The sequence below is a fragment of the Pipra filicauda genome, unplaced genomic scaffold (genome assembly GCF_003945595.2).
Source record: "Pipra filicauda isolate LSUMZ 115617 unplaced genomic scaffold, ASM394559v2 scaffold411_size619879_pilon, whole genome shotgun sequence".
Lineage (NCBI taxonomy): Eukaryota > Metazoa > Chordata > Aves > Passeriformes > Pipridae > Pipra > Pipra filicauda.
The window spans coordinates 576,305-601,105 of NW_024104545.1; the positions used below are offsets into that span (position 1 = coordinate 576,305).

At 47.1% G+C, this 24,801-nt stretch overlaps 2 long non-coding RNA genes across 3 annotated transcripts in view; one reads left to right on the forward strand and one right to left on the reverse strand.

Moving 5' to 3' along the window:
* Nucleotides 1-24,801, forward strand: part of LOC113994120 — an 87,399-nt gene that overhangs the window by 48,262 nt on the left and 14,336 nt on the right. The window lies entirely within an intron of this gene.
* LOC120324069 lies at nt 12,691-21,647 on the reverse strand. 2 transcript variants are annotated; one of them, XR_005565070.1, is made up of 3 exons: nt 20,908-21,647; nt 19,777-20,079; nt 12,691-15,148 (listed from the first exon to the last, which is right to left on the reverse strand). It is a non-coding gene; the product is annotated as an uncharacterized LOC120324069 (long non-coding RNA). The 2 variants fall into 2 exon arrangements; XR_005565069.1 differs by having other exon boundaries at nt 19,777-21,647.

Below are 24,801 nucleotides of genomic sequence, written 5' to 3' on the forward strand. Positions count from 1 at the left end.
CACAGTTAATCCATAGACAACTGTTTAGGGAAGACACTGTGAGGATGTGCTTCTGTTTAGTCTGAATCTTTGCTCCTGCAGGTGTTGGAATATTTGCAGTGGCTGTGTTTCCCTACAGGGTGCATGCTATGAACCCCATTTTTTTTTTTGGTTAAAATTGGGACTATGTAGGCTTGAATAAAGCCAATCATGCTCTGAAATATATTCTGGTTGGTTTTACTTAAATATTTATTTTTGCTATAAATCTTTCACTGAGATAAAACAGCCAGACCCAAGGAAGGCCTTGGTTCTTGTTGCATTTTGTGCCGAGCAGCAGATTTACGTTTGCTGTTAGCTTTGCTTTCTGGTTCACCCAGGCTGAAGGTGGGGTCTGAAAGCTCCAGGGCCCAGCTGCCTTCACTTTGGCAGCTTCCCCAGCTGGAGCAGTGGCACAGCCTAATGTTATCCAACATGGAGGTTTTGCAAGAGGCAGCAGCACAGCAAGCAGGGAGGAACTGGCAGAAGGATGGAGGAGCTCATGACATTTGGGTAGGTGTTGCTGCTGTTTCTCCACGCTGGTTTTTTTTTCTTTAAAGATGTGGGCATGTGTAGTATTTGGGAAAGTGAAGAACAGTTACCAGGCCTTCTGCTGATGCATCCCCATTGGAATCAATCCCCCACTCTCAGTCTTACTTTATGCCCAGATAAATCCCCCGGCTGCTAAATTTCTCTGGAGCAATAGTGACACCTTGTGGGTTCATTTTAACTGTGCTCCATATGGAAATGTTCGTTCCCATCTTCTCTGCTTGCATGGAAACCAGCAGTCGGAATTCAGGCGGCATCCATGGCCATCTGCTCAGCACAGCCCCAGACCTGACAGCACAATAACTGATGGATGGCAGAACTGCTCACAAAGTAGGATGCCAAGGGCTTGTGTGGAAATTCAGTTAGCAGGATCATATTATTGGGAAATAGTATTTTAATTGGAGACTGACTGGTAATTGGATATTACACATATTTCATTAGAAGACACGTAGAAAGTGTAGTTCTACACGGACAACAGGATGCTGAGGTATCTGTTAACACACAGGATTTTGAAGATGAAAGTGTCCTCGTTTTAATTGGTGAGAATGCAGTTAGGTTAACGTGTTTCAGGTCCCCCTTCCCATCATGGTAACACCCTTTTTTATTTTGGTTTTCATCTCTGAGCACAACTTTTGCTACTGTGTTTGCCCGTCTGCTTGCAAGACTTTATTCTATTCAGACCTACTTTTTTTCCCCTGGCATATTGAATTTGTTGCTCCAGAGGATTTTTCATTCCAGCTGGGCTTCAGTTATTCTCGGATTCCCCCAGGGCTCCATTTTGAGTCCTACTGTGATTTGCATTTGTAGACTTTCGATGAGTAAACATTAGAGCTCCTCAAACTCTGTACTGTCACATCCTTTCCGATGGCACTCAGCTCCTGCTGATCTTGGAAAAAAGCACGATGCTTTGCATAATATTCTGCATGACATTCAATTATGGAGATCTTCACATTTAAAAAAACCTGGAATCGAGAGAAGAGTGATCTGCTATTAATTAGCTGTCTGAGGCCCTGGACTCATGTTGATAGTAATGGTTCCCCTTAGCTATGGTTTTATTAATCCATAGGAAAACATGCCATTATGGATATCAAAAATTCATTTCAAAAGAATACTGCCAGCTTGAAAAAAGGAATTCAGTCTTTTTAATTTATTACTCTTTTAACAGAACAATTTTGAATAACAAGTTCTAGATTTAAAGTACTTATTTCCAGCAAACTTGAAGATGGCATCTTTATGTTAGCACATATTTGTGCACACAGGCACTGGAATGACTGCTTAAGAGAGCTTTGAAATCTCTGTTATTGAATATACTGGCACAAACTTTGGGAATAGGTGAGGTTTCTAAAGATGAGCCACCCAAGCTGATGGTTAAGGTCCTTTCCACCTATTTTTTCCCAATATGTGCCTACTCAGACCTACACATGAAAACACGCCCACATTTGCACATACATACAAATTTTAATGGGTTTTTGAAAATGCATGTTGGCACCACAGATCTCCTTATCCCCTCTTCTTCCTCATCTCCTTACATCATCCTCATTTTAAAATCCAATCCCTCTCTTGCCATAAATACAATCTATTGCCCTGGATTAAGGACTGTACCTTGTACCTGGCAGTGTTTCCTTCCAGGTTTTCCACGGTGGATGGCCAATATACTGGTTTTTTGCCCATGCCCTCAAAGAGAGAACCATGATTTTCAGCACCACCACACATTGTCTCTCTTGTAAAATCAGTGACATCTACAGGGATTTTTTTCTTGGAATCATAGCTTTAAAAGTGAAAAAGTAGAAAATAGAGCCCACAACCCAATAATCTACTTATCTTGTGCAGTGGTAATTCATCACAGTGCCATCTATTTAGAAACATTATAAATCAAATGCCTTCCCTGTACCTACAATGATGTCTATAGCAGATTGGTGGGTTTTAATTTATTAAAAAGAAATTAAGGGAGATAACAATCCAGCAATCTATCAGTTTCAAAACTACATTCTGTTGGACATTAGACATCAATTAATAAAATCATACAGGTGCAGTCTGTCATTACTATAATACATTTTTTTAGTGCAATCAATGTTTCCACTTTATAAATTTCTAAGGATTGTGAATTCTGTTCTTTTAGCCATATGTGCATGTTATCAGGGCAAGGGGATGCATGTCAGAGCAAAATATATTGCTACATTATCCCTTAGAATTTATTCTACTTTCTTTGAAGGAACATTATTTTTACCCACAATGCAACTACGGGGATTTTTTCCCAGATTCTTCTGGCCTTGTTAGTGTGTGTTCACTAATTTTCCCACCTGCACTTTTGCATGGCTACTAAATCAAGCACATAATTATATTGCTGGTGCTTATTAGGTGTAGGAGTATCCTTAATCTGCTGGATGTTTTCCATGGGAAGGTAGTTACTTATATAGGTTATACCCAGGAGTTACTGATTTGCAGCCAAAAATGCTTAAATACATTTACTCTCATTAATACTCATATTGTGTGAGTTACAAAGACAGAAGTAGGTTCTGAAAATTATTCTCTAAGTGTTTTTAGGTCTTGTCCTTTCTTTCCTTCAATGGTTTAAGTATGTCATGTAGGAGAACTTTCTTCCAAGGGAGACAGAAGACAGTTCCTCCAGAAACCCTGTAGGTAGAACAGCATCTTGTCCATAGCTCTGTCCACACAGCAGGGCTCAAACCAGTCCTTTCTCCGGCATGAAAGATCTTTCTAGATGTTTCCATCCTTTAAATTGTGATCCAAGAAATGTCTTCAGTTAAAATGGAACAAAATTATGAGGAAAGATATTGCCATGTGCTTGCAGTTTCTCTTGAAGGTCTGTCCAGCTGGCAAACTTTCGCTATCTTTGGAGTGATTAGTGCCTTAAACTTCAATTATTTATTTCATTTAAGTGATTTTTAATGACTTAAAAGCTAACAGGAAAATTCAAATAACTTCTCTTCAGAGTTACACTGCTGTGATTCACGGAAATCTCAGTATATATGTTTTTTTCAACAAGTCTCACACTCTCACCTCCCCATATTCTAAACTTTGTAATATATGGTGTTGAGGCAGTTTTAACATATTTTACCCTGGAATTCAGGGAAGTTTGGGGATTTGCCTGATGTAGCTGAGAAAACAACTTCCACCTACATGGAAAATGTAGCGAATTAACACAGCTCTTGGCATTTAAAAGGAAAAAAGAGACTGACAGTTATGTCCAGAAGACCTTCTTAGGGCTCCCTAATAATTTTCCTGGTTTTCAAAAAATGCAAAGGCCTTGACAGGTAGTGAGGGATGACATTTAACAAAGTGATGGGAAGTGGTAGAGAACCTGAGAGCTCTGAAACACAAACGGTGATTGCATCTAACTACATGCTTGGAGAAAAGAGAGGCGCTCTGTTCATGTCATCTTCTTAAATAGGCCATCAATTTGAAATCTGAGGTACGAAACTGAGTGACAGCATTTTCTTATGACAAACTTTAGGACCCCGCATCTTGATCAAAGGCAATCCTAAAGTGCTTTTGTTCCAAAATAGCAGCTCTAGCAAGAGGGCAGCAGCAGTGACATTTTCCAGGGTGAGGTGGCCTTGTGCACAGTGCACAAAGATGGGCTAAAAAAGAGGGAGAGCAGCCCCTCCTTCCCCTATAAATCCTTGTAGACATAATACCTGGAAAATCAGGAAGTAATTTTCAACAATAACAGCCGTAAACTTCTCGGAAGAAAATGTACATAGTTTTGCTGTGTTTGAAAGGATAAGAGTGTGTCTTGATGTAACTTTCTGGGGGGATGAGGTTGGTGGGTTTTTTTCTCTTTTAAATAAAGATGTGGCATTTAAATAATGGCAAGTAGGAGGCATTGCTGTGTACTTTTCCATGTGTGCCAGCTTGTATCTGTTTTGGGGAGGAGAGTGGGAAAGGCGTCTCTTTAGTCTGGCATTGCAGGCAGTGCTCTAAACTGGGAGGAACAGGGCTCATTATAGCAGGGAGTGGAAGCAGACAGGGATGTACCTGTGAAGGGTGGGCGTCCTCTCCCCAACAGAAACAAGTGGCAGTTTTTCACAGTTGCCTCATCTTCTTTGCAAGTGCTTTTTTGGGGAAATGAAAAGTGAAAAGCAGCCTCCAGACTGATGCATCTTCGGCATTTACAATAGAAAAGACAGCGGGTGGGACAAATCCTGCACGTCACCCTTGGTGAATTATTCCTCTGCAGCTTGGCCATGCAGGCAGAAATGGCAAGATGTGTCTGCAGTGTCACCAGAGACACTGTTGTTCCCCTTCAGGTGGTGGAACCACAGCAGTTAAATGTGACACTGCTTGGTGAGGATAGACAGTAGCTTGGAAGGTTTGCAAGGGATTGTGCAGGTGTTGGTGGTACTGCCTGTAGAATAGGGCAGAAATACAGAACAGGCTTCAAAGAGTTGTGACAATCAATGTTTATTCTGAAATAGCTGTTACTAGTTTATTCCCGTTTTCTGGAAGAGGATTGGAATCCGTACTACGTAAGCTGGAAAATGAGAGGGAGAAGTTGTGGATAAAAGTGAGAAATCAAGGGACGAAGATTGTGGAATGTTTCAATTTATTTTTTTGTTTCTTTGGTCACGAGGAAGAACTGATTGGCTTCTGGAGAGAAACCAGGGTGTGCTTTACGGCCTGCTAGCTGAGTACACAGGAAAAATAACAACACCACATCACCCCCCAGGTATTTGTCAAACACGGGATGCTTTTGACACCGTGTTCCTGATTTAAAGACACAAAAGAAACTAAAAGAGGCAGAGAACTGAGACTGCTGATTGTAGTTCACCTGCAGCCTGGTGCCCTGCAGTCAGTGACCCAGAGATGAAAAACCCTGCTGTGATGTGTGCAGAGCCTTCCTACGGAAATCATGGAGATCTGGCACTGTTTCTGATGCTTGAAATAACTTGTAGGAGTTTTCCACTGACATTTTTTGTTGCTCTTTGCACACAATTATTCCAGTGTATTTAAGTGTATCTTGCACTGTGATTTTATTTGAATCCCCCTTACAACTCCACGTGGACATTTCAGGAATACACATTTCATCAGACAATTTGACTTCTGATGAGAGAATTTGCAGTGTACAGATAATCTAGGAGTCACTCCTCATGGTAAAATTTGTGTTAAGACTTCCCAGATTTTAAAAATCTATTGAAGCTGAAGTATTATGCTAAAGTTAGCATTACAGTAAGAGCTGTAGTAGGAGCCAAAATCTTAACGAGTATAATATCTATAGCTAAATTCACATCTGATACATTTCCCTTCAAAAGGAGGTGGGGGAAAGGATATTTGTAAAGCCAAAGATTTCTTGGGCAATATTTTTCTGTAAGTCAACATAAAATCAAAATACTTAGTTTGGGCACACCAAATCTGCTGTTCTGGGTGAAGATGTGATGGTTTTGATATGTGGGCTGGTTTTGGATAGGAAAGAGTTCATTTTCTTCAAAGTAGCTGGCATAGGGCTGTGGCTTGGATTTGTGCTGAAAACTGTTGATAAATCAGGGGTGCTTTCGTTATTGCTGAGCAGTGCACTCACTTTTACTCTTTGATTCTTTCCCCCATCCCACTGGGGGGAATGAATGAGTGTGAGGTTCAGTAGCTGGCTGAGGTTAAACCACAGCACATGTTTAAGGTCTGTCTCTTTCTGCGCTTCTGAGAGATTTATTTATTGATTTATTTATTTATTTATTTATTTATTATGATGTTATGATTTCTGAAGAACTCTCTGGCCTTTCACACCTGACCCCAGCCACAGCAATGCCTTAATGCCATGTGCCACTAAAGTGCTCTGACAAAGTCCCTTTTCCCCCTTTATTCACCATTTAAAAGTCCCTCCTGAGCCTCCAGGTTCCTTCAGCAGAAGGAAGCTCCTGGGCCTCCTCCCTCCTCCTCAGCCTCTCAGCGGGTCCAGAGGAGCCCTGAGTGAGGCATAGATAGCAAGTTGCACCATGGAAAATTCATATGCAGTTTTGAGGCACTCTGCAGGCTGGTAGATGAAAAAATAACAATAATCTCTATAGCACAAAACCACAGGGAATATAAGTGAAGATGAGCAGTCTTTTCCTGAGTAGTTGGCCTCATTTCCAATTCCTTTTGCTAACTGTTGGTGCAGCCAGTGCCATTCTTTAGAACCTGGTCAGAGATCATCACTTAATCCAGCTTCATTTATTCATTTCACATAATTATGACTGTGGATTATGATGACTTCAGAGTTCAAAGCTGCTTATATTCACTATGATTTGTCTACAACATTACTGAGGGATATATTTTCAAAGATTGAGCTTTTCTAACAGGGTCACTGAGTGGTGTCAAGCTGCACTTAGCAACACAGTAAAGGACTTTTTTTTTTTTTGCAAATGCTGGGGGATTGCTGGTCACCACACGGTACTGGCAAAAAGAACCAGGAAAGCTGGAATAAGAGAGGCAGGAGCAAACTCCAGTTAAGCACTCAGTGCTGGTGAGAGCCCCGAGCCCCTCTGGGTGTCAGTAACTTGTGTGATGCATTGCCTCACGCTGCTGCTTTGACTAAGTAATGCATTATGTACATCTTGGGGGATGTGGTTAGTGTGGTATTTATGCACACAGGTATCTCTGAGAGTCACCTTGAGCACAGCACAGCCTGCACAGAGCAGATAAACAGCATTAGTGCTGCAGTGAGCGCTCAGGTACTTCACTGCAATCCAGCACCTTGGCTTTACATAAAAAAAGTTATAAATGATGGAAGTTCACTCCTCAATTGGCTTTCTAATGATTCCTCTAGTAAGGAGAAAGAAGTGTAATGTGGGGTCTCATCTAAAATGCATGTTTTTAGACTTCAGCAGCAATAAGTATTTTGGAGACACGTACGTGATCATTTAAACCACTTGAACTCTCCTCACCTGCTTGAAGGGCAGGAAGAGTGAGAAAACAGCAGACAAAACTGGTGCTGATAAATGATATAATGAGTTCTGTGTATAGCTGTAGTGTTACAGCTTTACCATTTTGAGGAAAGAAGGTATAGATAGGTGTGACAGGGTAGCCAAAAGTGTGGTAAACTTCAGTGTAAATAGGCTAAGATATTTAAGTCTGGAAAAAGGGATATATGGGAGATACATATAGGAGTGGAGGGGGGAGAGGGGCTTCTACAGCTCTGCCATAGAAATGTAACCAGGCCTAGTTTTTGTCTGCCTTTTGTTACATGAACCTAGGAGGCATCAAATAAAAATGGTACCAGTATCTGAGTAGCAGAGGGACACAGCCACAGACAGGGCTGCTACCGCTGCCATCCCTTCGAGCAGTGACCTTCTGGTCTTGACATGAGCCAGAGCTCGGTGTGACAAAGTGTGGGCAGGCACAGCCCCAGGCATTTGGTCACTGTCCTCATCTTGTCCTTTAATTCTAGAATCTTCTTTACAAAGTAGGCTGAGCATTGGTGGGATGCAGGATGCTCTTGCTGCGGGGCTGGCAGTGGCAGTGTTTGAGCCCTTCCAAGCTGATCTCTGGCAACAAAATGCACCCAGGCACTGAACAGCACGACAGTTTATTGATCTTGAGCTGAAGTACCTCCATTGTTCCTTCAGCTCCTGAGGCTTTTTGTGAAGTCTTCCATCCAGATAATGAAGAGGTGCAGCCCTCCTGAGCTCATAAAACCTGATGATTTCATGGTATGAATCAAGCCTAGCTTAAGGCTCAGCTTTGCTATTCCAACTTCATTATCGCTACTTGTTTTGGTGTGTGTGTAAACCATCTAATTTTCAGCTACGTTATTCTCAGAGTAGAATCAATACTGGCTTGATCCTGTTTAGCAGAACAAGGGTTAGCTTTTCTGATGAGGATGAAGCAAACAGAGACTTGCCCTTTTATTTTCAAGAGGGAAAACAAGGCAAGTTTGCCTTTGGAAGTGTGGACTTTCTTGTGTTTAGAGCAACTCCCGCTCCTTAGGTTGCTTCTTTTCTTCCTTTCTACATAAAGCAGTATTGCTTCCTGGTGCACAGCACAGAAAATAGAAGAGGCTCACTGGATAAAAGCTGGGTGGTTACCTGCTGCTTTCAGCCTTGCTCTGCAGTGTATTTTCTGTGCAAATACCCTACGAGGGCACCTCAACAAGCTGCTGATGGGAGGGATCCTTTTGTCATGGCAATGGTTTGTAAACACCTCACTCCCACTCAGATCAGCAGACTGACTCGTAATTAATGGCCCCAGACAGGATTCAGTATTGGCCTAAAGTAATTATTACCATCCATCTACTTGTTAAATATGTAATTTTTCAATTCCATGTAGTTCTTTTCTTACTGCTGGTATTAGCCAGCAACCATCAGGCTGCAGCAATTTTCCCTTATTTTTGCTGTATGTGCTCCAGTCCTGTGCATTCCGATGGGGTTGCATTAGGCACTGACATTTAGATCACATAATTTCTCCTAACAAGGACCAAAGGTAGTTCAGTAGCTGTCAGCACCACGCTAGTGGAGCACCTTTCATCATCTGTTCTGCTCTCTCCTGAGCCATATTATTAGTGCTGACAAACAAAGAGGCAGGGCTATAATTGTTGGTAATGGTGGGCAAGAAAAGGCTGCCTTTCTCCTTCCCAGGAGAGAGCATTTCCCGGACAGAAATACCAATTCTCCCTCTTCTCTCAGGGCCATTGAAGGCTGGAGATGCAGACAAAACGGGCGGGTTTTGTGTCTGAGGCCTGCAGGAATATACACCATTCTGGCCATGATTATTGTTTAACAGGGTATTGTTGGACTCCGTGAGGTGGGGATGTTTTAAAAGGGGCCCATTAAACACCACCAATAATTGGACTTCCTCAGCCTGGACACCATTACACCGGCTTAATGGTGGTGAGCCTCCAGGGAATGCCTGCAACAGCACTGGCATCAAATAGGGAACAGTGCTGAACTGGGCCACAGGGATAGATCTTAATAGGATGGGGACACCAGCGAGTGGGGTTTGTTCATCTTGGAACACCGTGCTTCGTTTTTCTTTCCCTTCAAATCTGCTTCTCTTATTTTTGTCCCCATTTTCGGGTTTGCGTGTGATAGTGCCTGCCTGTTCCTGCAGCACCCGTCCTGCATCCCCCTCTGGACTCCTGCTCCCTGCCATCCCAACATCTCCACTGCTTCCCAGCCTGGGCGGTGCATCGCGGGGGGGGGGAGTGCAGTGGGTTCTGGGCAATACCAGGGATCCCAAAGGAGCCACAGTGAAACAGGCTGCTCCTTCCATGCAGGGCCTGACATCCCCAGCGCACTCCCACTGCACCAGCGGTGTAGTTTGCCTGGAAAATCTGTCAGGCAAAATTTGTTGGGTTTTTCGCAGCTCTGATTTCTCTATCCCCGAGAGTGTCTTTGCTAAGAGAAAGCATTGATTTTTGCCATCCAGCACACACACGTATGAATATGATTCATTCCACCCCATTCCTCAGAATAACTTTGGTGAGTTGTTATCCCTGCTAAAATGAGCCTTTTCACAGTTCTGTATTTCCACCTAGCACACCCACAATAAAATTACCAGAGGTGAAATAAACTTTCCTTGGCTTGAGAAGAAATTTTATGTTGTTGTAGGGGACTCTTTCTGAAGAAATAATAGTTATCTTTATACCACCCTAATTTATATGTAAACCTAGCACCGTATTTATTTGGGGTCAATATAGGGTCAACAGAAACAAGCACAAGCAGTTGGAAACAAAGGTCCACTCGTACCATTACACTACATTAAAGTTAAAAGTATCTATTAAAGGCCAGATTCCACCGCACTAGCTAACTAAAAGTTTCAAAATCTAAAAAAATAAGCCCCCATTCAAAAGTAAATGCTAAGATCGAAATGTTTCTTAGCATTAGGATTTTCTCAAGTACCTACTCAGTCAACTTTTGTTAATAGATTGAAGGGCAACGTTTCAGGAACCATTTTTAAAGTGTACATATTTTATGTGTTAAATTGGCGAACAGGGCATGGGCTGCTGAAGAAATCCTATAATATTGATTGTATGCTGCAGACCTGAGTTGTCATTTTTGTCTTATTGCAATGTCTCTTATTCTTTCAGTTCAGTTAAACCTGCAAACAATTCAGCCTTTAGAGCTTTAATATTTTCAAAGAGACATTCATGTCCAGAAGATGTCTTAGGGTGTTTGTTCCGTCAGGCTGGGTTTGATATTCCTATTAAAAAATATATATGGCTCACTTGATGAGAAAATCTTCAGAGAGAAGGATTTTTCTTCAGCTTAAAAATCTGAAATATAGCATTGAGTATAAAAAAGTGAAGAGGCAAGTCTTGAAGCAAGGGATAGAAAAGAAAAATGATTGTGAACTTGTTCTACTGAAACTATTTGGATTTATTAGGAAAAGGCTAAATCCTTTGCTAGTAAGCTAATTAGAATTATTTATTATGTTGAGGGATTTTTGTGGGAAATCTGAAGAAACAACTTGAAGAAGGAAACTTACTTTGAAAGCTGCAATCATAAATACTTCTCTTTTTTGACTGAGTAATGAAGAGGTAAACAGAGAGGAGTGTGATGACTTTAGGTCTTACATTTTACCAGAGTAGATTATGCTTTAGCTTATAAATTTATAATCATGATCAAACTCTGGCTGGTTTTGTACTGGGCGAGGCTGGGCAGGCACTGGTAGCAAAACACAGAGAGTGGTAGGAAAACACAGCGTGGATAAAGTCCCAGGCACTGGAAGGGAGGAGAGGGGTGCTGCTCTTGGCACGCTGCCAACTGAGTGTGTACACAGTCACAAAGTGTGAATGAGTGTGAACACAAGTCCTTGCTCTGCATCCTGAAATCCTGCAGCATGAACCTGACTTGCTGTGCTCTTCCCTTTCCAGGCATCACGTCCTTAGGGGGAAGGGTGACATCAGGTGCTGGCCCCGTGCCCGCCTGGTCGCAGGAGACCTTTGAGGTGGGAGGCAGGGCTGGGCCACGGAGCCCTCCAGGGACAGGTGTGGGCAGATGGGCTGGCAGCCATCCCACCCCACCGACTGGCAGCCTGGCAGCCAGGGCTCCTGCTCCAGTGACAGCACATATTTCATGGAGCTTCCCTAGCAGGCTCCGGGAAGGGATGTGCTTGTACACAACGGCTGCAGCATTCACAGAACTCGTACAAATGAGGGCAGAACTTTAAAGGATGAAGCTTTGAGATGTTTGTCTTTAAAAAAACCTTGATGCAAGTTTTTCCTTCACGTTATAATAATTTTCCTCTTAAATCCAGTGGCTGCTCTGTCAATACTTTCGTTTGGTGCTACTACTTCCCACAAATGTTCTCTAGATTCAGATTTGGATTTTGAAAAAGCTGCAGTTATCACAGAATTAAAAAGCAGGGGCCTAGGACGCTGCTGTTGCAGTGTGGGAGGAACCCAAGTAAATAGGAAATGGGCAGGTTATTCTTCCAGCTGTTGAGAACTCTGGTGCCAGATTTTGAGTGGTGATGTGACTGAAGCAGTTTGAAGGGGCAAAGGTTACCTGTCTCTAAATAAATGCCATATTGCTGCAGTGATGATCTTCATCTCACTGCTGTGATACACTGAGGGTGGAGGTACCTCCTCTGTTTGATGGACATTTCCTGCTCAGAAAACTCCATCCCACATCTCCTGTGCTGGGCACAGCCCAGAGCAGGGGTGGCAGGCAGAGACATGGGGAAGGATTATGGACTTTTGTGGCACAACACTCACCAAGAAGCATAACCAGTGGCAGAAATTGCTGATTTGTTGGAATTATTTGTCAGCAGCTCAGGCCTTCACCAGAGATATGAATTTGGGTATAGGTGAAAAACAAACCTCGTGTTTTTTGTGTTACAGGAATTCATAGCTAGGCCTGAGCTGAGGGCTGACTTTCTCCAGGACTGGGGCTCATATTTTATTCCTGGGCAGAGGATTGTCTTTGGGGCACGGTTTGGGTGGATGAGGAGGTGTGTGATTGGTGCTTGTGAGACAAGCCTTCAATTTTCAGATTTGTCATTGAATTTCAGTGTGATTCTGAACCAGTTCTGTATGAGCTTTATTGATATAAGGCTTGATCATCCGAAGTAGGAAACAGTAAATGATCATTCAGCAAATTTGGAAGATGGGTGCAATTACTCAGAAAGACAAAGCCACGATCCGTTCAATCATGATGGGTGATGTCATGAAATAAAAGCTCAACACTAGTATTTCAATCTCTCATAGATTCTTTTCTAGAAGTATTCTGTAAGACAATTTTCAAAACCATGCACTTACCAAGTACCACATAATGAGGTAATAGTGAGCGCTGTATAAAAAAAGAGTTCAATCTTTCAATTCAAGGAGAAACAGATTATATCCACAGAAACCTGAGGGTGTATTTAACTCAGTAATATCCATAGCAAGCAGAGTTCTTCCATGTCAGCTCATTTAACTTACTTTACAAACTCACTAAACAAGGCACACAGCAATCTGCAGTCCCAAAGCCAAAATCTTCCAAGGTTAAAGTGACAAAACTGCAGAAGGTCAGGCCACTCTGCCAGTGGCGAGAGCTTTGTCTGCACCAGTCATTGTCTTATTGTTCACCCTTTCCTTGCAAGCACATTAAAATTCACCAAAATATATTTAAGTAAAGCAGGCACTTGTTGGTGTTTGGCACTGCTGTTTCTAGAATAGGGTCTTTGGGGGGGGCATAGGGAGTGAACTCTCACTCTTGCAGTCTTGGAAATGCTGTATCACCTCTATTTTATTTCAGTTTCTGATTCATTTTGACATCATCTTATATATTCCTGCCTTAAAGGTCAAACCTGCTTCTTGCCAGGGACAAGTGACAAATGAGAATATCGGTGTTTGAGAAAAATGACATCCATAATAGGTTAATCTCATCTTTATCAACCCAACTTGATAGGATGCTCCTGAAAAGTGATTGGGGATATTCACCAGGAGCATTTCTGAGTCTGTGAAAAGCTCAGCTTAAGCTTCCGCCATAACAGGCTGTAAAACTGATCGATGTCATATCTGAAAAATATTGGTGGATCCAGGCAGATGCCAAGTTTTCCCAGTCACTTAGGATTACTCTGTCAATGAACTCGAGCGCATAACTAAATCTGCAAAGGTGCCCTCCAGACAGAACAGTTTTGAAAGGACCTTATTGTCAAAAGAGCTCCAGAAAAAGTACATTGTGTTTTCGTAATATGTGTTTTTGGAGCTGAATAACAGAGAAAGAAATTTTAAGATACTTTGAAAAAACCCTGAACAAACTCAGTATATTACATGTATGTCCACAGCGGCACTGCAGGTTTAGCTGGTGAGTTTGGCATATAAAACTAATATGGATAAAAAGACTGAGAATAAGGTTGACTGGGATAAGGAACAGGAAAACTAAATGGCCCACAGCTCTTGACGGGGAACATCTCTAGGAACAATGGTGCCCTGATTCCCACAGTTCCAGAACTTGGGGTCACCAGATGAAATTATCACGTGACAGTTTGAAAAATGAGAGGTACTTAACCCACTGAACGCAGCACCACAGGCTGCTGCTGATGCAGGAAGCTCCCATGAATTCCAAAACCAATCCATCAGATGCTCATGGAAAGGGGGGGAGGGGGGAATCAGTACTCACTAAAGAGAATTTTCTGCTATGACCCAGTAAGCTCGCCCCCAAAAAGGGGGCTGTAGCCTGAGAGAGACCAGGCCAGTCCTCACAATAAGGTGGTTGTAGCCTTAAACTCTCCAGGCATCTCTTAGGGGCCAGGGGCCAGTGAAGGACTCATTTCATGTTTTTCTTTGCTTCTTGTTGGCTGCATTTTACTGCTCTGGTTTAGGATGGCAAATGACATCAGGTAAATTACAGCTTCTGTGTAGAAAAACACATTCCTTTTATACTGAGTAGGAAATAGCCTATCTGGGGGGGGGGGGAATAATTGTGATTTACATAATACAATGTGTCTGTCTGGGCTCCTCAATAGCCAAATGAGTTTGGGAATATGGAATCACAGAATCATTTAGGTTGGAAAAGACCCTTAAGATCCTCAGGTCCAATCATTAAATAATTAATGGGTTTTGGGCTGCCCACAAAGAAAATGGTCTTGGGAGTGCTGTGAGCATCAGGCTGTTCAAAGTTTAGGCCAGCTCAGGAGTGATATAACACATCATGCTGCAAAATAAGAAAAGTAATCTAACTTTGTAAAGGCTCAATCTAAAACTGATGTACAGAAAAAATTAACTATGCCTCTTCATAAATAATGTTAAAGAAAACAAACAGTAAATTGAAATTGTTCTTTACAAATGCAGTTCAAAAAGACTTACTGTCAGAACAGTACCCTTCTGTTGCAAAAAACAGTCAGTGTAGATGCTCTAAAAATGCTGAATGCAATTTATAGATTCATTTTTATGCTAAGATGACACTAACACGGTACCATGATTATTAATTATAGCAGTGTAAAAGCCATCTGTGACTTGGCTTCTCTATGCTGATAGAAGAGCTGTGCTGAAAGCTGCAGCAACGTCTGAGTAGTTTCATTCAGCACCATATTACTCCAGTTTTCGAGTGATGTCATGCAATATTCCAGCAGTGGGAATGTGAATACCACAGTGGGGAGTCAGTCCTCTGCTCTGCCTCATCCAGGACAACGGGCAGGTGACATATGGGCCACAGCGTTATGTTCCCTAGGAGAGAGAGTCAAATGCAAAATAAGGAAGAGCATCTTCTAAGCAATCCCACAAAGCTTAATTTCAAAGGTGTGAGCTTAGTGTGATCTAACAGCTCTTCAGCAGGTGCCCGCTAAGTATTAGAAGTGCAAATGATCCAAGTCACCCTCCTGCTAATTGGGCAGGATTGACAGTCTAAAGTGAATTCCTGTCCTTGTCTAAGTCAATTCCAGTTGATTTGGAGGGGGGAATGAAATCATCCTCCAATTCCTCTTCAGTGCAGTCCATCACAATTACTCACAGTCTGCATTTCACATTGCTCAGAGAAGTGCCAAAGCTAAAACCTTGAGGAGCAGGAGGAGCAGACCTTAATAAGACTATTTAAATAACTTTAATAATCTCATCCTTTAATTTTTTTTTTTCTTGAGGAAATCCTAATTGACTTTGGTTTTACTTAACCAGAGTTAATCCAAACTACGTCTCTTCAGGCCACTTTCTGGCCTTCCATAGATCATAATGCACTTTTTTTTCTCTTTAATCTTTCTCCTTGCTGGCAAAGAAATGAAAGGAGTGAGAGATATTGTGAGTGGAGCTCAGTGAAGGTCAATTGCAAAGTTCCTCGCTCTCACCTTTGAAATAATGAGGGGGAACAGTGCCCAACAGGTAGAAGATTAAACTGATGAAGATGCCTTGTGAGGAAGGTATGAGGAATTATTATCTATAGAAACCAAGTGAGTGTTGAGGCTGTAACTTGGAGATTCACTATAGGCATTTTCCCTAAAACAGGAAGAAGCATTTTCTGATATTACTGAAGAATATTAGTATTCCTATTACTGCTGTTACCATTATAACTTTCACCCCCAGGGCTCAGGTCAGCAACAACAACAATTTCTACAAGGTTATCAGGATTGCTGAATGTTTCCTTTTCTGCTCAGTGATGCTCAACAGTCTTATTTCTGGTCAAAATAATTTTAGTGGGAACTATGAAGCATAAAAATAATTAGATCAATTTTCATAAAGACATCTTTCCCTCGTGAATGCAATGTGCAATCCCAGCAGAGCAGGGGCAGCAAATCACTGTCTGTGCTTTCTCTCGGGGACCTAAATGAGCCTCAGTTTTTAGCAGGAAAGGGGTTACAATAAACTGTGTTCTCCCCTTATTGGATTCCCAGCTGTAGAAAGAATTAAGCAGTGAGGTGAAATAATTGTTTAAAATTACTGAAAATGAATCTTGATCACAACCTCAAAACTGAGAATCATGATCATTATATTTGCATTCTCATGAATGTACATGAAGTTATTGTTGTGTACCAGAGGATATATTTGTGTATTAACTTTATCAAATTTAAGTGTTTGTGATATCTCAGTGAGCATGAAATGTAGTTACTTGGTTGCACCTGTTCATAATAATTGGATTCAATATTCATGAATGATTTTCCAGTAACCATGTGCATGAGTAACGATCATTAAGACAGGCTTCCGGCTCCCCAAATGTTGCACTGCAAGTGATCTGTGAGCTCGGGGAAAACAGAGGTTTATCAAATATCAGCTGACACTTGCAAATGCACGCACAGGTGATTGCTTCTCTTGGCCAGGGCAAGAAATCCCTGCTTGCTTACAGGTGGGAATTCACCTTGATGTAGTGGTTAGGAATGATGGCAAACAGAAAGGGACACTATCTAAGGCAAAAAAGATCATGATAAAACTAACAAGTGTTAGGTGAGCTGAACCAGAGGCAGCCTGGAAAAGGCAGAGGATGAAATTATGGAAAGTTAAATGTGCCAAGACTGGCAAAAGTCAAAGAGCAGAAATCCAAGCAAGCAAAAGAAAACATAAACCATGAAGATAAAAAGATGATTTAATTTGCCTTGTCGTAATGAAATACATACTTTGTCTTCCAAGAGACCTTTGTTTACCCCTGAGCTTATCTGTCCTCCTCCTGGACTATTTGAAAGGTTTTTGGGCCAAACCAGAATCCTGTTGGAGCTGACAGGAGTAGCACCTTAGGTTAGGTGAGCTAATGGAGCTGGGGGAAGTGTCCCCACCCCTCCCCCTGGAGGGGTCACAGGATGTAGTGATTCATTCAGCCTGTTCCTGTCAGACTAAAAATCCTCACTTAAATCACAACTGTTTGTTCTTGTGAGATCAGGTTATTGCAGTGCCTGGTGAAATAGTGTCCAAACAATGTTTCTATTCTCAGATCTTCCAGGTCATTATTCCTGATAACTGTCACGGTTCAGGTGAAAGTAATTACTTAAAGATGGAGATAATCCGTCTAACAAAGCCAGCAGCCAGGCTGGAACATCACTTACCTTAAAATCTGCATTGCTCTGAACACATTTCAGTTATCAACACTGCAGATGTAAAATAAATATGAAATATTAAAGCTCATACTAAAGGTTTGCACAGAGGACCTATTCCTCAGTGCAGCATGAGTCAGCTACAGCTACACAGCCACGCAAGAGCAGACTCCTAATCAAAATCAGTCACAATTAGTCTTTCATTTGACTTCAAAAGGCTCTGAGCAGGTGCTCAGCTGGCTTACATTACGTATTGAGGGAAGTCTTCGGCCCTAAAAGTACATCCCAGTGCTGCTGGCTAATTAGAAACTGGCACATCTGAGTCACAGCAAGGCTACAACTGAGTCTCTGGGATATTATCCCATGGCTTTTACTAAAGATGTGACAGCCATGAGATTCTGTGTGTAATGGGAGCACAGCTTCCCCTAAGTTTTGCCTACGGACAGGGATTACAACAGGCTCCATGGCTGCAGGCTTTGCATCATTGGCACCTAGAAAGCAGGACGAAAACCAGCCTTTTTCTCCTCTCCTTCCATCTCTGCTTAGGTCAGCATCTTTCTAAGCATATCTTACAGTTCTTGCCTTGCACATGTTGAATGATTGCCTGGGCAATCTGTCTAAAGTGTTTCACCAACCTTTAAATATCCTTTGAATCCCATCTGATCTCATATCAGATGGAACAGGGAATAGGCAATTCCCAGTGAGGTGCACAGTCAAAGATCATACAGACAGCTGGGGTTTGGCTCACCTCTGCTTTACTAGAATTTCACTTGGCTCTGATTCCACTAAAAAAAGATCAAAAGTTATCAGGAAGATCTAAATGAACACATAGGTTGATCCAAGAGCCGCAAAAGGCAGGAATAAGGCACTTTAACCCCCATAGTGTGCTCTTCCCTTGTGTGCTAAGAAAGGGCAAAGAAAGCTTAAGCAGTAATTTCTGTTTTGGTGACATTTTACAACAATATGTTTTCTACAGGTGAAGACTTGAAAAAGAGCAGCTCCCTGTTTAGATCTGATAAAGACCAAAGCAATTAGCAGTCAGTTCCTTAGATAAGCAATTGGCCAGGATAAGCCTGCACACTGGGGAAATTCAGGGGCTTTTACAACTTCTGGGGATGGTTAGGTGGGACCGTGCTAAGATTACTCAAAGTATCTAATGCAATGGTTATCCAACACTTATGGATGGAGGAAGCTCTGGAAATTGCAAAAATATTTAATAATCAATTGCTCTTTACATGGGCAAAGAGATTTTTTTGTTTTTCTCTTTTCCCTGCTGTAATGTGACTTCCCCTTAACAAAAGTAGTCAGACTCCACAGAAATGAGGATCTAAGAAAGCACCCCAAACACGTGGTCTACTTTGTTGCCCCTCACTAGCTATAATTGTGGCTCACAAAAATAGGAGGACTGACCTGACAAGATAAATCTTCTTTAAGGACACAGCCATTTACTGACCATGAATTCTGAAAACTCACAAGTCTGGAGCCACAACTTACCTCTGATTTGGTATTCATCACGTTGAAAGCTACTACTCATGAGTTGTACCACCTTGTTTCAGCTTCCCAAGTTATGCTATTTACTGCAGAAGGAGCAAAATGCAATTTGGTTTGCCATTATCTGTTTCATAAAAACATGTCCCATGCTAATGTCAGGAGAAGAGATGACAGCAGTCTCCAGCACAAAAGGCAGAACGGGGTAGATTTAGGGTGTCATAATGAGATTAGAGTGAGGCAAAATAGAAGATAATACAAGCAGAAGACCACGTGGATCAATTCAGGGATTTCTGTAATGGAAAGCTGAATATGCAAAGATCGGGCATCGGTTCTAATTTATCACTTTCATCTCTTTCTGCTTTTGAAATCTAGTTAAGGCATAATACTGGCCTAGAGATTTAAGGAAGAAAATGTCATCAAGCATTATTAATCTTACTTATATATAATTGCATAAAAGAAGTAAAGGAAAACAACATTGTTTATCTTTGTTTTGAAGCCTGCAGATATTGTGGCTATTTTGCATAATGCATATTGGTATCAGTTGATGGGAGTTGTTTTTAAACCTAAAATGAATATTAAATGCTTATGGCCAGTCTCTTAATACTGCTCCAGGAACACAGAGCGAGTTCTCCCCCTCACTACCAGCCCTGCCAGCTGCCCGTGTGGTTCTGCTCAAAACAGTGCCAGGCTGCCCTCGGGCACTCACATCTTCCTCCTTTTTGCAAAGCCCACTGTGCCTGAGGAGAAACCCCACGACATGGAGCCCAGGGGCAGGATGTGACTTACGGGATCAGGTAGCATTCCATGCACTGGATGCTGCCCAAGCCCTTGACTTCTTTCCAAATATATTCTTACCTGAAAAGAGCAGGGCAGCTGGCATTGGAATGGGAACGCAGTCATCCTTGGGGAGCCCACTGGGGATGTCCTTGGGAAGTGGTTTCTTCCTGGCAGCAGCAGGTGGGAGCTACCTTATCCTGAGCTAAGGGACATGGCAAGGAATGCCTGGATCATCACCTGCTGGTGACTGCTCAGCGCTGGTGATCTTCCCTCCCTTTTGCTGGGATCAGACCGAGCCAACCCGGGGGTGTTCCCTGTGCCCCCGGTGTGCCTGGAGCGCTGATGGGCATCAGTCGGCGAGCTGGAGGCACCACAACAAACCTGGTATTTGGATAATAGGATACTTCATTATTGGGATAAATACATAATGCAGATAGGCCGTGTCGCATGGCTTTGTTTTGGGGGATGGGGGTGGGAAGTGTTTAGTTACTACTTGGAATTTGTTGGTGCCTGTGGTACAGTGAGATCTAATGACCCAGCCCCACCGCAGCAAACCTGCTCATTCCTGTGCAGAGGGATTTCCAAAACATACCTTACCTGTGCTTACTCAAACTTTTTCCAGTGATCAGCTTGAGCCACTAGAGTGAAACAGTGGGAAAACAGTGGAATAATATTTGCACCTGCTTATAGAGGAGCTTCTTACCTTTTAATCCTAAATGTATTTTTCTTGGTAGGTTACGGAAATTCTTAGAAAAGAATCAAATGTGCAAGAAGTACATTGCCCTGTCACCATCTGCAGCGATGTCCACAGTCAATTCCACGACCTTATGAAACTGGGACTAATAAATCAGGCATTTTTGGGGCTCAGAAATGGAGACTAAATCCAGTGGTTTTTCGGTGGAGGCGAGGGTTTGGGGGCCTCAGGGATAAAGTTCTGTGTTGCTGGCACTTGGAACCAGTCCCACTGGGCCAATGCTAAGGCTGTGAAAGTGACTTCAGGTCTGTGTTTTGGGAGTGCAAAACAAGGCTCATCCAAGCAGTTTAAGTACTTGAACAGAGAGCCCAAATCCTGCATTTTGGGGGCTCAGGAACAGAATCCAAACCCTGTGTGTGCTTGGAACACAGAGCCGTGGCCTGGCACTGTCAGGGTTTGGCCCCCCTCAGCTCATCAGGGCAGGTTCAGGGCCCAGAACGCAGGTCAAGCCTTACCTTGTTGGGTTCTGCAGCCCAGCCACAGCGTTGTGAGGCTTACGTGGCCGGTGCGTGGAGGATCCAAACAAGTCCCCATCGCTGCTTCAGGCCGTGGAGCCCCCACCGCTGTTCCTGAGACGGGCAGGCTCCCTCCAAGGTGGTCCCGGGGGCACGAGGCGGTTCGGGAGGCGCCGAGATGACCATTCCCAGGCTGTTCCCCGGCTGGGGCCGCTCAGGGGCTGGGACCCCAGTGCAGGCGACTGCAGGACCGGGTGGACAGCGCCGGGGCAGCCCCAGCACGGCCGGTGACTTCCAGCCTTTATTCGGTACCTGCGCGGAGCCGCCGCGCCCATTCAGCGCCCCCGGGACCGGCAGAGCCGCGGCGGGTCCCGTGGCCGGAGCCCTGGACAGGAGAGGAGAGGGACCGGCGGACTTAGCGGGGCTCCCCCTGCCCGCGGTGGCGAGACTGGGAGGGTGACACTGGTGCGGGGTTCTGGGGGCCAGGCCAGGGCTCGGGGCGCCGGGAGCTCAGGAAACCTCGGAGCCGAGGCACCAGCTCCACGGGGCAGGACAGAGCCCTGGTACCCGCAGGGAACTGCGGCACCGGGTGGATCCCCCCTGCCGGCTCCATAGCCCCAGAGACCCGGCCCCGTGCGCAGTTGCGGCGCCAACCGCGGCCGATCCTCACCGTTCCCGGGCTCTGCACAGCACCAGCATCAGCCCCGGGCCGGGGCTCCGGCTCCGAGCACTGGTGCTTCCGCGCCTCCTGGAGCAGCACGTGCGACCCAGACTGGGGCGGGCGCGGCTCTGCCGGGAAGTACGGGACGCGGGAGGGGCGGGGCCGAGGAGGCGGGGCCGGCACTGGTGGGCGAGGGGCGGGGCCAGGGCAGGTGCGCGGGGCCACAGAGCGCCTGCGCAGGGCGGGACCCAAGGGGGCGGGGGCGCACAGGTGAGCGGGGCGGGGCCGCACAGGTGCGCGGGAACCCAGGGCGGCTGCGCGGGGCGGCACCAAGAGTATTTAAGCGCCGGAAATCGCCTACGGCGCCATTTGCCCGGTCAGTGCGCGGTCGGGGTCGCTCGTTCGGGGCTGGCTCCCCCGGGGGGCCCAGGTGAGACGCGGGGGCTTCGGCCTCCCACGTCTATTCCTCTATATTCCTCTATACCTCTCATTTCTTCCCCTCCCTTCCTCCCCTCCCCCACCCCCTACTCCCACCCCCCCCACAAACCCCCCCCCCTCCCTCTCCTCCCCCTAGCCCTCCCCTCCCTCCCCCCCAAACCCGCTCTACCCCTGCCCCCCTCCCTGCCCGCCTCCGGCCCCCTCCCCTCCCTCCCCCCCAAACCCGCTCTACCCCTGCCCCCCTCCCTGCCCGCCTCCGGCCCCCGACCCACCCCTACCCTCCTTCGTCTCCCTCCTTCCTCCACCCTACCTGCCCTCCCCATTCCCCCCGCCTACCCCTACTGCCCTCTGCCTGCCCTCACGTATCCCAACACGCACCTTTCTGCCCTTCCTTCCTGCCTTGTCCCTCCCGCTACCCAACACGAACCCCTCATCTATGCCACCGCTACCCCTTCACCCTCCCTTCCCCCTAACCCAACCTCCCTCTACTCCTGTTCCCCTACACACCCCGACCCTTACCCCTCTACTCTTCCTTCCTCCACCCCACCTGTCCTTCTTCACCCGGCCTTTCCCTGCCTTTTTCCTCTTCTCTCCCCCTCTTTCCCCTATACCCTCTGTCTTCCCGTACCCCGCTCCCTCTTTTCTCCCGCAGCCGCGGGGTTCGGGGCGCCGCTTTAATAAAGCCGCCAGGGCCAGACCCGGCGCCCCTCGCTACAGTCCCCACACGGGGTCGGGCCCGCTCGGCGGGTCCCCCCTGCAGTTCACAAGCACCGCCCGACACCGCCGGGGCTCCGGCCTGTCCCGACATCACACTTGGGGCTCCAAGTGGGCGGGTTGGGGCTGGGGGCAAGTCCTGCGAGTTTGGTCTCAGAAACAGATCGAGAGGTCTGTTTCTGGGACCAAACCCAGGGGCCGTTTGGGCCGCGTCTTGGGGTCGGGGGGAGGCGGGTGGGGAGGGGATGAGGGTCCCCTCCGGAGGAGGGGGCCCGGGGGGGGGGGGGGGGGGGGGGCCCCCTCCGGAGGAGGGGGTCCTGGGGAGGGGGGTGGGATGGGCCCCCTCCGGGGGAGGGGCCCGGGGAGGGGGGGGGGGGGGCGGAGGGGGGGCCTTCCCCCCCCTCCAACCCCCCCCCCCTTCTCCCCTGGGTCCCCTCCTCCGGACGGGGTCCATCCCGGCCCCCTCCCCGGGACCCCCTCCTCCGGACAGGGGCCCCGGGGTGGGGAGGGGGTACATTGCGTTGCAAAACGATCGCACTTCATGATGCAGACTGACGTGACCCCTGCTGCTGCCCCCCCACCCCTCCCTCCCCCCACCCCGGGGCCCCTGTCCGGAGGAGGGGGTCCCGGGGAGGGGGCCGGGATGGACCCCGTCCGGAGGAGGGGACCCGGGGGAGAAGGGGGGGGTTTGGGGGGGGGGAAAGGCCCCCCCCTCCGCCCCCCCCCCCCCCCCCTCCCCCGGCCCCCTCCCCCGAGGGGGCCCATCCCACCCCCCTCCCCGGACCCCCTCCTCCGGAGGGGGCCCTCCCCAAGTCCCCCCCCCCCCCCCGGGCCCCCTCCTCCGGAGGGGACCCTCATCCCCTCCCCACCCGCCTCCCCCCGACCCCACGCGGCCCAAACGGCCCCTGGGTTTGGTCCCAGAAACAGACCTCTCGATCTGTTTCTGAGACAAACTCGCAGGACTTGCCCCCAGCCCCAACCCGCCCACTTTGGAGCCCCAAGTGTGATGTCGGGACAGGCCGGAGCCCCGGCGTTGCCGGGCGGTGCTTGTGAACTGCAGGGGGGACCCGCCGAGCGGGCCCGACCCCGTGTGGGGACTGTAGCGAGGGGCGCCGGGTCTGGCCCTGGCGGCTTTATTAAAGCGGCGCCCCGAACCCCGCGGCTGCGGGAGAAAAGAGGGAGCGGGGTACGGGAAGACAGAGGGTATAGGGGAAAGAGGGGGAGAGAAGAGGAGTAGAGGGAAGAGAGTGATATAGGGGAGAAAAGGGCATGGGGGACAGAAGAGGTATGGGGGGGCCAGGGGTGCTGGGTGTGTGTAGCGGGAGGCCGGGTGAGGAGGAGCAGGCAAGGTGGAGGAAGGAAAGGTAGAGCAGTAATAGAACGGAGGCTGAGCTGGGTAGCGGGGGAAGGAGCGAGGAGGAAAGAGAGGTAGAGTGGGGGGGTCGGAGTGCTTAGGGGGGCCAGGAGGGGAGGAAAGGAGGGGCTGGGGCCAAAAGGAGAAGGGATAGCGAGGAGAGTTGAGAAGAAGGGGTAGAGCACGGCAGGCTGAAGCCCCCGCGCCTCACCTGGGCTCCCCTGGGGGAGCCCGGCACGAACGAGCCGCCCCGACCGCACACTGACCGAGCAAATGGCACCCGGGGTCACTTCCGGGTTTTAAATACTCTTGGTACCGCCCTGCGCAGCCGCCCTGGGGCCCCGCGCACCTGAGCGGCCCCGCCCCACTCACCTGTGCCGCCTCGGCCCCCCTGCCCCCGTCCCGCCCCCCGCCCCGTCCCCGCCCCGCCCCGTGCCGCGGCCGCTCCTCCCGGGGGGCGGGACCTGCGCTGGGGGCCGGAGCCCGGCCCGGGGGCTGCCCCAGGCGCTGGGCGGAGCCCGGGGGCTGAGGCGGGGACGGGGTTGGAGCAGGGGGGTCGTACCCGAGTTCTGCTGGTGTCCACCGGGGTGCCGCGTCTCCTCCAGCGGGCGGGGTGGGGGTCCCGGGGCCGGAGGACCGAGGCCGGGCTGGGAGCGGGACTGGGACCGCCGCGGGCGGGAGGAACCGCTCCGGGGCGGGCGCTGGGGCCGAATCCGGCGCTGCCGCT